The sequence below is a fragment of the Pleuronectes platessa genome, unplaced genomic scaffold (assembly GCF_947347685.1).
Source record: "Pleuronectes platessa unplaced genomic scaffold, fPlePla1.1 scaffold_70, whole genome shotgun sequence".
Classification (NCBI taxonomy): domain Eukaryota; kingdom Metazoa; phylum Chordata; class Actinopteri; order Pleuronectiformes; family Pleuronectidae; genus Pleuronectes; species Pleuronectes platessa.
Genome location: NW_026518895.1, coordinates 224,980 through 235,772, shown reverse-complemented (window position 1 = coordinate 235,772; position 10,793 = coordinate 224,980). Strand labels below are relative to the sequence as shown.

The 10,793-nt window shown below is 41.1% G+C and overlaps 1 long non-coding RNA gene across 1 annotated transcript; it reads right to left on the bottom strand.

Moving 5' to 3' along the window:
* Window positions 1–436: 436 nt before the first annotated feature.
* On the bottom strand, window positions 437–1,276 carry LOC128436303 (uncharacterized). The gene is made up of 3 exons (XR_008338003.1): window positions 1,206–1,276; window positions 955–1,130; window positions 437–873 (listed from the first exon to the last, which is right to left on the bottom strand). It is a non-coding gene; the product is annotated as an uncharacterized LOC128436303 (long non-coding RNA).
* Between the last annotated feature and the right edge of the window lie 9,517 nt (window positions 1,277–10,793).

The following is a 10,793-nucleotide window of genomic DNA, read 5'->3' as shown; positions in this document are numbered from 1 at the left end:
CTACATCCATAACTAACACTACAGTCAGACTAGAACACAACAACCCCACAACTGGATCCTCACCGGGACTCTGCGGACCACGAAAGGCCAAGCTGCTGTTTTGCCTCTGAACACAATTCAAAACCTCTACATTCAATATGTACCCTGGGGACTATTAAAATAAACAAAACAAATTATATAAAGGAACTGGACCACACGTCTCTGCTTTCCAAAAGTAAAGATCCTGCCAACAACGCATAATGTGGCATTCGACGTTTAAAGGCTTCAATAAGATGAAGTTTTAGTTGAACTAGTGACAAATTGCCAGCAACGCCACCCCAGGAATTTCACCTGGAGAGTTAGATTAACCTTAAAGTTAAAGCACACAAGTTCATTACTAATGAAAGCTTGAGACTGGGTCCAACATACAATTTCAATTCCTTTTACACACACACACACAACACAAAATACAAATAAGGGAGGGCAAATAAACTCAATAAATGCAAACAAAAGAAAACTAACAAAGAAATTAAATCAAAAGTAATGGAGATTTATCCAAACTGATAAATCCAAATAAATAGGTAAAGCAATTAAGCCAAACCAAAATAACTAAGAAAACGAATTAAACCAAAAACATGCAAAGCAAACCACAAAACACAAATAATATCATCAATAAGATCAGTTAGAAGTCGGTTAACTGAATAGATTAAGATGAGACTGAGGATGAGGCAGCAGTCACCATACTCGGTGGTAGGTACAGCACAGTAGGAGATGCAGAGTAGGATGGATGTGTTGGCTATATAAGCCAGTGGGCAAAACAGCAGCCGGCCAACAGCAGCGTGAAGAGGGGGGGGAAAAACGTGCTGGCAGAAACCGCCCACACACACGTCAACCCTGCCATAGAAAAAATACATTTGTTCTAGAAGCTGAACAACAACTGTGGTAACTTGAGTTAACGTCATCTTATCCACATACCGTCAGGAGTTGAATGAACATCAAAGGGGAGGAAGGAGATCGCTTGCATCGAGCAGCACAATTACGTGCAACTCGATCGATCAGCTGATCGCTCCCCGCTGCAACCGGCAGAGGAGGAAAACACTCGCATGCCCTACAATTGGGGCCGATACGGGAGAAGGAAGACCCGGAACTGCCTGAGGGATGGAAGCCAGTGTTGAGGACTTGTGCAAAGTTTAGAAGATACACAGACGCAAACAACTACTACATACCAAACAACGGCGAGCTGCACGACCCAGCTAACAAAAGGCGACCAGGTGAGGCGGCCAGGTGCGGTGATAACAGGAGGCGGGGCAGTCTGGAGCTTCAAGGCAAGAGGGCTCCCAGTGCACAACCACTCACCTTTATAGACAGCGCAACCAACCGTGATGGGCCGGTACTGCAGCACTAATTAAAGGCCCATCCTGCTACACTACTTTATCCTGTTTCTTAATTAGTTGGACAGCTTATCTTTTGTATGCAGGTTGTAACCTTAATTTAGCCTTTTGATAAACAAGCTATGCAAACCCCTTGGGTAAATTATAAATTATCTTTCTCACTAGTAATAGATTGTAAATAAGACTTAATAAGAATGTATTTTACAATACAACATTTTTGACCCATGTTGTGAATTAGAAGGGAAGTGAAAAAAACAGTTATTTGAAAAATACCTGAAATACTAAATGACGGAAATAATTTACTGCAAAGATATAAATAATAAATACTGAGTGGGGTCACTTTTGACCCATGTTGTCTTATTCAAATAATGAGTTCACTTATTTTCATTCATTTGTGTGCTGATTTAATCCTCAAATCAGAACACACTGATCACTATGTATGTATGTGAGTAGCATTAATGTTAATATTTCCTTATGGTTTTCTCCTCTTCAGGTGGAGGTCCAATCCTTGTCCGACTGGTCAGCCAGCGTCTCCTTCAGGTCTCTGCTGGTCAAACACTGCCAGGCAGAGTTCAGGAAGAACTTTGAAAGGGAGGGCATTTATCGGAAGAGTGGGTCCTGCCTGGAGCCAGTCAGGGACGTGAGGGTCATCGACCGGCTGAGGGAAGAGCAACTCAACGCAAAACCTTCCGGACGCCTCCTCAATAGCATCAAGTTTATTGGGGAGCTGTTCCTCTCAAAGGTTCTGGAGGAGAAAGCCATGTACTGCTGCATCAGGAGGCTGCTGCAGAACGGAGACGGGCCATCTCTGGAGAGCCTCTGTGAGCTCCTCCAGCTCATCTAGCAGGACCTGGAGGTGGTCACGTCTCTGGACTCCTACTAGAACCAGCTGAGGTTCATCGCAGAGGAAGGGAAGAGGGCACCAAGGCTCTCCCTTTTGTTGAAGGACACAGTGGATGCACGGAAGAGGGCAGGCTCCACCCCCACTAAGTTTTTAATGAAAACTCATGTGGGAAATACAACTCATACACTTATAAAACTTATACAGAGATATTTGTAAATGGACAGAAACCCCCTACTGCAACCCCTGCTCCTACTCTGTATAATGTACACTGGGTGACATCATGCCCTGAACAAGTCTTTACTCTGTTAGGGGTTTATAATATGTTGTCGACTAATGAATAAAATGTTTTAAATTTTATTTGGGTGTTTTAATGTCTTGCATGCAGCTGCCCTCACATTTCAATTAAAACACATGTGGGAAATACAACTTATACAATCCCCTTTTCCCAATAATCAATGATAAGCACAGATGACTGGAGAATTTCTGGGACAACATTTGACAAAAGTACTTCCTGAACTGAACATCAAATCTAAATGAGAATTCAGTAAAAAAAAAACAAAAACAAAAAAACATGTTTGATATACAGGAGCCAATTAGACTTAATTAATGAGAAGCTTTTACAAAAGAAGGCTTGTAAGTGTTACGATGAACTAAAGTAACTTGAATGTGCTGCCATGGCAGAGCATCATTAGTTTGGTTTATGAAAAAAACTTTGAACATTAGAATAGTTAACTCCATGGACATTCTGTAACCAGGTAAAGATCTCATTGAGTTAAATCTCTCACAAGACAGATGTGGCCAAGAAGGCAGTAACACATTGTTACAACAGACAGAATACGAACACACACATACAGCGGTCATACAAAACATACACAACACACATGCAATCTTCTGAGCATAATTAACGTGTTACGGACCCCCCCCCCCCCCCCCCCTTACATATACATGTATGTACACAGGTAAAGAGGAAACAACTCGGACAGAGTTTTATATATAGAAAACAGCCCATGTGTGAAGTCTGCGGAGATACAGAGATGACAAGTTGGCAACATCAAACAACGTACAGAGTGTAGATTTCCATGGGCTTTAATAGAACACAAAGCACTTGGGCCTACAGACAGAAGGAGGATTTGTCTAAGGCTGCTTTGATTCAGTCTCTACAGTGAGGGGGAAAGCAGTGGCTCTCTCATAGAAGCTGTGCTTTCATCTTATTTTGCCAGTTTGAATCTAGTTTACATGCTTGTTGCAGTTGTCATCTTATTTTTCAATTCTCTATCCCTCTGTCGGATCACCACTTGTCTCTTTTGGCATTTCAGAGATGATTTACATTAATGTCTGCATTTTGTCTCTGCTTTATTTAAACAGGTGATATTTCAGTTATTCCAGGCTAAGTCTCGTAAATTATATAAATTGTCCCTGTCAACCCATCAAAATTCAGACTCGTGTTTGAAAGGGAAAGTCCACTTGCTCCACAGGTTTCACACACAGGGTTTTATTGAGCAGAGGCCAATCAGGCTGTTTAAAGTGTGTTTGTTTGAAGGGACTGATCACAGCTGCAGCTCTGTGGAGATAAGATATATCTGAGGTCCAGATCAATACATGTGACTGCTGCAGCGACTGGAGGTCAAATGTACTGAAGTTAGACAGAATAATTACAATGTATAGAAGAAAAACACTGTGAAGGAAACTTTATTTTTTAATATATCTTATTCTAAGATTTAGAATCTGATAGATAGGTCAAATGACCAAAAGGAGAGAGTAAAGTGTTAAACATTTCTAAAATACAGTTTCTGTAATCCAACACCCACCTGTGAAAGTTTTCTCATGTTCAAAAAGCACTGAACAGAAAAAGAAAAGAGAGGAATAGAGGGTTCTGTTGGAAACTCCTTTTCACAAAATTACCAGATTTTGATGGAACATGCCTACCCCCTAGTGGCCAAAAGAAGGAAAATCCAAAACTGATTTTGACCACTGTTGAAGTTTCTGACTGATGATGCTTTCAGAATAAAATCCAATTTCATGACTCACTAATGTGAAATACAATTTTTCCCATGTCAGATATTAATATTTTTTAATTTGCCAGTCTTATCTTTTACATGTGTAGATGAATTGTCTGTGATCTTTTGTTTTCTTTCCAGCTTGCTCTGAACTGCTGGCTTGGGAGACAAAATAATCATTTAGAAAATCCAGAAGCAAAAGCTTGTTGATTAAATTATCAATCAAGCATTTCGTTAGAATATTGAAAAGTGAAGAATTCCTGATCTCCTCTTAATGTCTGTTTATTTTCTAAATGATTCGTCTTTGAGTTTTGGATCACTGGTCAGTCTCAAAATAAGTTTAGAGATCATCTTGAGCTCTCAAAACTAAAATGTTACTTTATTGACTAAATAAATGTATATATTGATACAAATAAATGACATGACCAAGATTCTGACCATAGAAATAATATAATTTGCAGTTTAGTTATGACACGAGGAGGTGGCTCTATTGTGGCGAGCATAAAATCCACCTAATTAAGTATTATGATTAAAAGTCATAAATCATAACCAGCATTACTGCTCTATTACCAGCTAACGGAGGTCTTCACCTCCATATTCAACCTCTCCCTAAATCTCTCGACAGTCCCCTCCTGCTTCAAGCAGGCCACCATCATCCCCATACCTAAGAAATCATCCATCACCTGCTTAAACGACTACCGCCCTGTAGCACTGACCTCCACCATCATGAAGTGCTTCGAGCGGCTGGTCAAAAGCCACATCTGCTCACCGCCCAAACCGATCCACGGACGATGCCATCGCCCCGACAACACACACCACCCTCTCCCACCTGAAGAAGGCCAACACATATGTGAGGATCATGTTCGTGGACTACAGCTCCGCATTCAACACAATTGTGCCTGCCAAGCTCGTCCCCAAGCTCAGGAGCCTGGGTCTTAAAACCCCCCTGTGTAACTGGATCTTGGACTTCCTGACGAGCAGACCCCAGGTGGTGAGCTCCTCGGTGTGTTCATCACAGATGACCTGACCTGGTATCATCGGCTGCCATCTCCCTTCCGTGCAAGGCATCTACAGCACAAGATGCCTGAGAAGAGCACTGAAGATCATCAAGGACCAGAGCCACACAGGCTGTGGACTTCTCACACTGCTGCTGTCTGGCAGACGTTACCGGAGCATCCGAGCACGGACTACCAGACACACAAACAGCTTCTTCCTCCAGGCCATTAGGCTTCTGAACAATCAACACTGACCCTCTGAACAGTCACCATATACATTCTGCTCCCCCACTCATACAAATACACTTACTTCACATATATTCATATTATTTAATTTAATATTCCCCACTCCTTCACCCTGTAAACTGCTGCTTCATTTGACTATGTTTTAAAGAGTAGAGTAGGAGCCAGAGCTTTCAGCCATCAAGCCCCTCTGCTGTGGAATAATCTACCACTTTCAGTTCGGGAAGCAGACACCATCTGTATGTTTAAAAGTAGGCTTAAAACCTTCCTATTTGATAAAGCTTATAGTTAGAGCTAATTAGTGCGGCAGAACGTTACTTGTCCTATGTTCTAAACTAGGAAGCATTTAGTTGCAGCAGGACTGCTTGACATATAGTTTTGAAGTTATCCTTCAAAATGTTTACCCTCACTAATGCTGCTAAAAACTTTAATCTTGATGATGTTTTCGTACACTTGACATCTATTGCCCTTCTGTCAGTCCTGGGAGAGGGATCCCTCACATGTGGCTCTCTCTGAGGTTTCTACATATTTTTACCCTGTAAAAGGGTTTTAGTAGTTTTTCCTTACTCTTGCTGATGGTTAAGGACAGAGGATGTCAGACCATGTTGAAGCCCTATGAGACAAATTGTGATTTGTGAATATGGGATATACAAATAACGATTTTCAATTTCAATATTTAATAAAATCATATTTAGTGGCTTGTGTGTATATACACACAGTATATGCATATAGATCTATATATCTATATGTATATATATTCCCTGATGCTGTCAGAACACAAGAACCTGCTGAATGTTGCATCAGTAAATTCTGTTGTAATGTGCACGACTGGCAGATATGATATAGAAAGTCCCAGCAGCAACACGCACAGTATTGTAATCACACAAGAACACTTTGATGAATGTTTTGTTGTAATTTGAAATTAATCACAGGGCTTTTACATTTTGGTTTGAATCCAATCAATCATTGATTGTTAAGATATGAGTCAATAATCTCATTATGTGTCTAAGACAACATTTGATGACTGAAAACCTTAATTCACCAAAGTGTCGTGTTTGATTTATAAGGAAAAGGTCTTTGTACAATGTACTCAGTACTTGTGTTAAATAAAAAAACGGTTCAATCACATGAACTGTGGCTTCAACATAACAGACAAATTCAGTAGTGATACAAGTCCTGTCCCGGTCTTCTACTTCACAAACTGACACACAACGCAGGTAGACCACAAAGGATAGACCGGTTACAAATAGAGCCAAATCCTAATATACATAATATCAAGGCTTTTTACTTAAAATGTCAAGACTTAAACAAATTATAGAGAAACACATTGAAAACAAACTCCTCATGAACTGAAAGAATCCGAGTCAGTGGTGACGTCTGCCTGCAGATGGCGGAAGAACTGTATATGAACATGAAAACAAGTAGAATAGAATAAAGAAGAAACGTGAGACAGAAGTTCTCTGTTGTACAGATTTTATAATAAGACCAGTGATCCTGGTGTAATGAGATAAAAACATGTGCATCAGTGTCTGTATCTTTACTGATGCAACATTCAGCAGGTTCATGTGTTCTGACAGCATCAGGGGATATATATATAGATATATAGATCTATATGCATATACCGTGTATATAAACACAAGCCACTAAATATGATTCCATTAAATATTGATATGTTAAAGGGGTGGATACCTCCTCTTACTCCTAAAGGGGACACAAATATACATTTACATGTATTCAAAGATAAATAACTTAAGGGTTGTTTCAGTATCATTGAAGAACATTTTGGACAAGCTGCAGATTTTTTAACGACTTACTGCTGGAGCATGATAGTTATGAATGACAATAGTCCAGTCTGGATGTAACAAAGTTGTGGACTAGTTTTTCTGCATCTTTTTGCGAAGTACATGTCTGATTTTTTAGATATTACGCAAGTGGAAAAAGGCGGTCCTAGAAATTAGTTGTAGGTGAGAATTAAAGGACAAATCAGGATCGAAGATCACTCACCAGTTCCTGACTGTTTCATTGAAAGCAAGGGCAATGTCGTCTAAGATACAGGTTGTTGGTTTAGAACCTGAGATTATTTTGGTAAACTGATCCTGGGTGATCAGAGTACTGTTAAATGTTCAATTCCGACACCGTATGATAATACAAGGTCAAGTGTGTGGTTACAACAATGAGTAGGTTGGTGTACACACTGACTGAAACCAATTGAATCTAGTATCGAAATTAATGCTACACTAAGGCTATCTTTATTATCGTCAACATGAATATTAAAGTCACCAACAATAATTATGTTATAGGTCTTTCGGACTAGGTTTGAAAAAAACTCGGGGAATTCCGTAAATAATTCAGTTTAAGCCCCCGGAGCACGGTAAACTACAGCAAATATGATTGGCTGTTGGTGTTTCCTGGATTGGCGTGGAAGAACAAGACATTCAAATGAGTTATAGTTTAGTTTAGGATTAATTGATAGACTGGGGTTAAAAATAGCAGCAACTCCACCTCCTCGTCCGAATTCTCTGGGAACCTGTGAATTTATATGACTGGAGGGAGTAGATTCATTTAGACTGACATATTCATCAGGATGCAGCCACGTCTCAGTGAGGGATAATACATCTATGTTGTAGTCTGAGACTAGTTCATTAACTAAAATAGCCTTTGATGACAGTGATCTAATGTTTAAAAGACCACATTTCAAAGTCTTGGTTTCCTGTGTTGTTTCAGAGGTTGTGTTAATTTGTATTAGATTATTGTGTGGATTCGGACGGTGGACAGACACAATCTCTATGGGGTTGTGTGACTGTCCCAGAGGGAGCGCAGAGAAGTTTTTAGCACTGCAGCTCTGCTTCCTGGTCCCAACTCTGGGTTGTCATGTAATAGACTGAGTAAAATTCCTAGATAAGAGAGCTGCTCCATCCCAAGTGGGATGAACGCCGTCTCTCCTAACAAGTCCAGGTTTCCTCCAAAAAGTTTGCCAGTCATCTACAAAGCCCACACCGTTTACAGGACACCTCGACAGCCAGAGGTTAAAAGACAACATGTCATCACCTGTTGTGTTAGGTAGAGGGCCAGAGAAAATTACTGTGTCCGACATCGTTTTTGCAAAAGCACACACCGACTCAACATTAACTTTAGTGACCTCCGACATGCGAAGCCGGGAGTCGTTGCTGCCGACGTGAATTACGATTTGAACAGTGTTGTGCACGTTCACACCTCTCATGAACTAGTTCAAAGTTCAGTTCATACAAGTAAACATGAATAGTTCACGTTCATAGTTCACCATTCAAAATCTGAACTACTTCATAGTTCAGTTCATTTCATCGTTTTTAGGTGGAAAGTGCGGCGCCGGCTGTTCACACCGGATGTGCATTTCTCAGCGACGGTCAGCCCGCGATTCTGCTTTCTCCGCTTGCTGTTGAATGTAACCCGTTCAATGTACTCGTTTGGGGGTATATGATGATGGTCTCATAGCCCCCCCCTCTATTTGTATCCATATGACTGCTTGTGTAGCTGTAGTGGATGGGCAGGGGGGAATTTAATTATGTGATTGGGAAAATTGGGGAAATTAAAACTCTAGGACAACAGATCGTTTAAAATCATTTTCAGTTTGTTCCTTGGCGCGTTACGCTCGCGGCGAGTGAAAAAAATAGACTCTACGCCGAAACCATTGGTTCAGGGCGCGAGTGAAGCAGCGCGGCGCAGCGCATCCGATGTGCACCGCACAAAGGTTTAACAGGGAGTGGATAGGAGGCGCTTGATTTCCTTGGCGCTGCACTGCGCTTCCACGCCCCGGGGTAAACTCGGCGTTAGACAGTGCCTCTCCTTTCTCAGAGTAAGGACTAAATCGCAGACCAAGATGCAAAAAAATACTTATTTATTACCAAAAATAGAAAAAACAAGGATCCAAAAAGGCAAAAAACACAAGTGCAAAAAACAGAGAGTCCAATTCAAAAACAGAATTCCAAAAGGGAAAAACAGAGAGGATCAAAAATCTGAGTCTAGTACCATACCAGGTAAAACAAGGTTCAAACACGGCAGAATCTTTACATAGATTCTCACAAACAAACGATACAATCCGACAGGGGACAACAGGAAGACTGGGCTTAAATAGAAGGGGGAACAAAGACAAGACACAGGTGAACAAATCAGGCAAACAATCAGGTTGATGACCGGGAACAGGTGAGGGACAAAAAGAGCGGGAAGCAACAGAGGGCGGAGTCTCCGGACAATAACAGAACACACATGGCCTGACATTGGCGATTTCTTTACCTTTTTCCAGATGTTGAGGGTCATTTGCAGAGCCGGTGGCAGATTCGTCATTTTCACAAAGCGCTTGTGAGTGAAGTGTGGTGATCTACTGAAGGTCTCGCTGAAATAAAAATCCTACAAAAACCCATCCCGAGTTAACGTGTCCGTGTCAGCATCACGTTGAGGCAGCAATATAAATGAAATGGTTTAAAAAAAACATAATATTACAAAACCCAGCCGACCACTGTGTTTATGCCAAAGAGTCAAATGAAGGGAAGGTGATCATAATCACATGGGTCGATGACTTGATCATTGCAGCAAGCAATGAAGAAAGACTGAAAAAGGTGAAAGAGATGCTCGCAGAAAAGTTTAAGATGAAAGATTTAGGCAAACTCAAACATTTTCTGGGTATTGATTTCAGTCAATCAGATGGATGTGTAAAGATGTCACAGGAAAGCTACACTAACAAGATACTACAGCGTTTTAATATGCAAGATTGTAGGACCAGAGAAACACCCTGTGAGCAGAAGCTAGAGTATACTGAAGATGCAGTAAAGATGGAAGATGTCAGGATGTACAGGGAGGCTGTTGGTAGTCTTATATACTTGACTACTTGTACCAGACCGGATTTAAGTTTTGTGGTGAGCAGATTATCACAGTATTTTGCTGAGCCTACAGAGGAGCAGTGGGTCACTGTGAAGCATGTTTTAAGGTATCTCAAAGGCACTGCAGAGAAAGGGTTAAGCTTTAAGAGAAACGACAGTGAGGAGCTAGGTATACAAGCCTACAGTGATGCTGACTGGGCGGCTGATACAAGTGACAGACGCAGTACCACAGGATACTCTGTCAGTCTTAGTCAGAACAGCTCTCTAGTCTCGTGGAAGACTAGAAAACAACCCACAGTTGCGCTATCAACCTGCGAGGCAGAATATATGGCACTGGCTTCAACCATACAGGAGTGTCTATACCTGGAGCAGTTACTAGGGGGTATAGATAATTACAATTACACACAAACTATTGTACATGAGGACAATCAGGGGACAATAGCTCTTGCCAAAAACCCTGTACACAGACAGAGGTGTAAACACTTTGACAT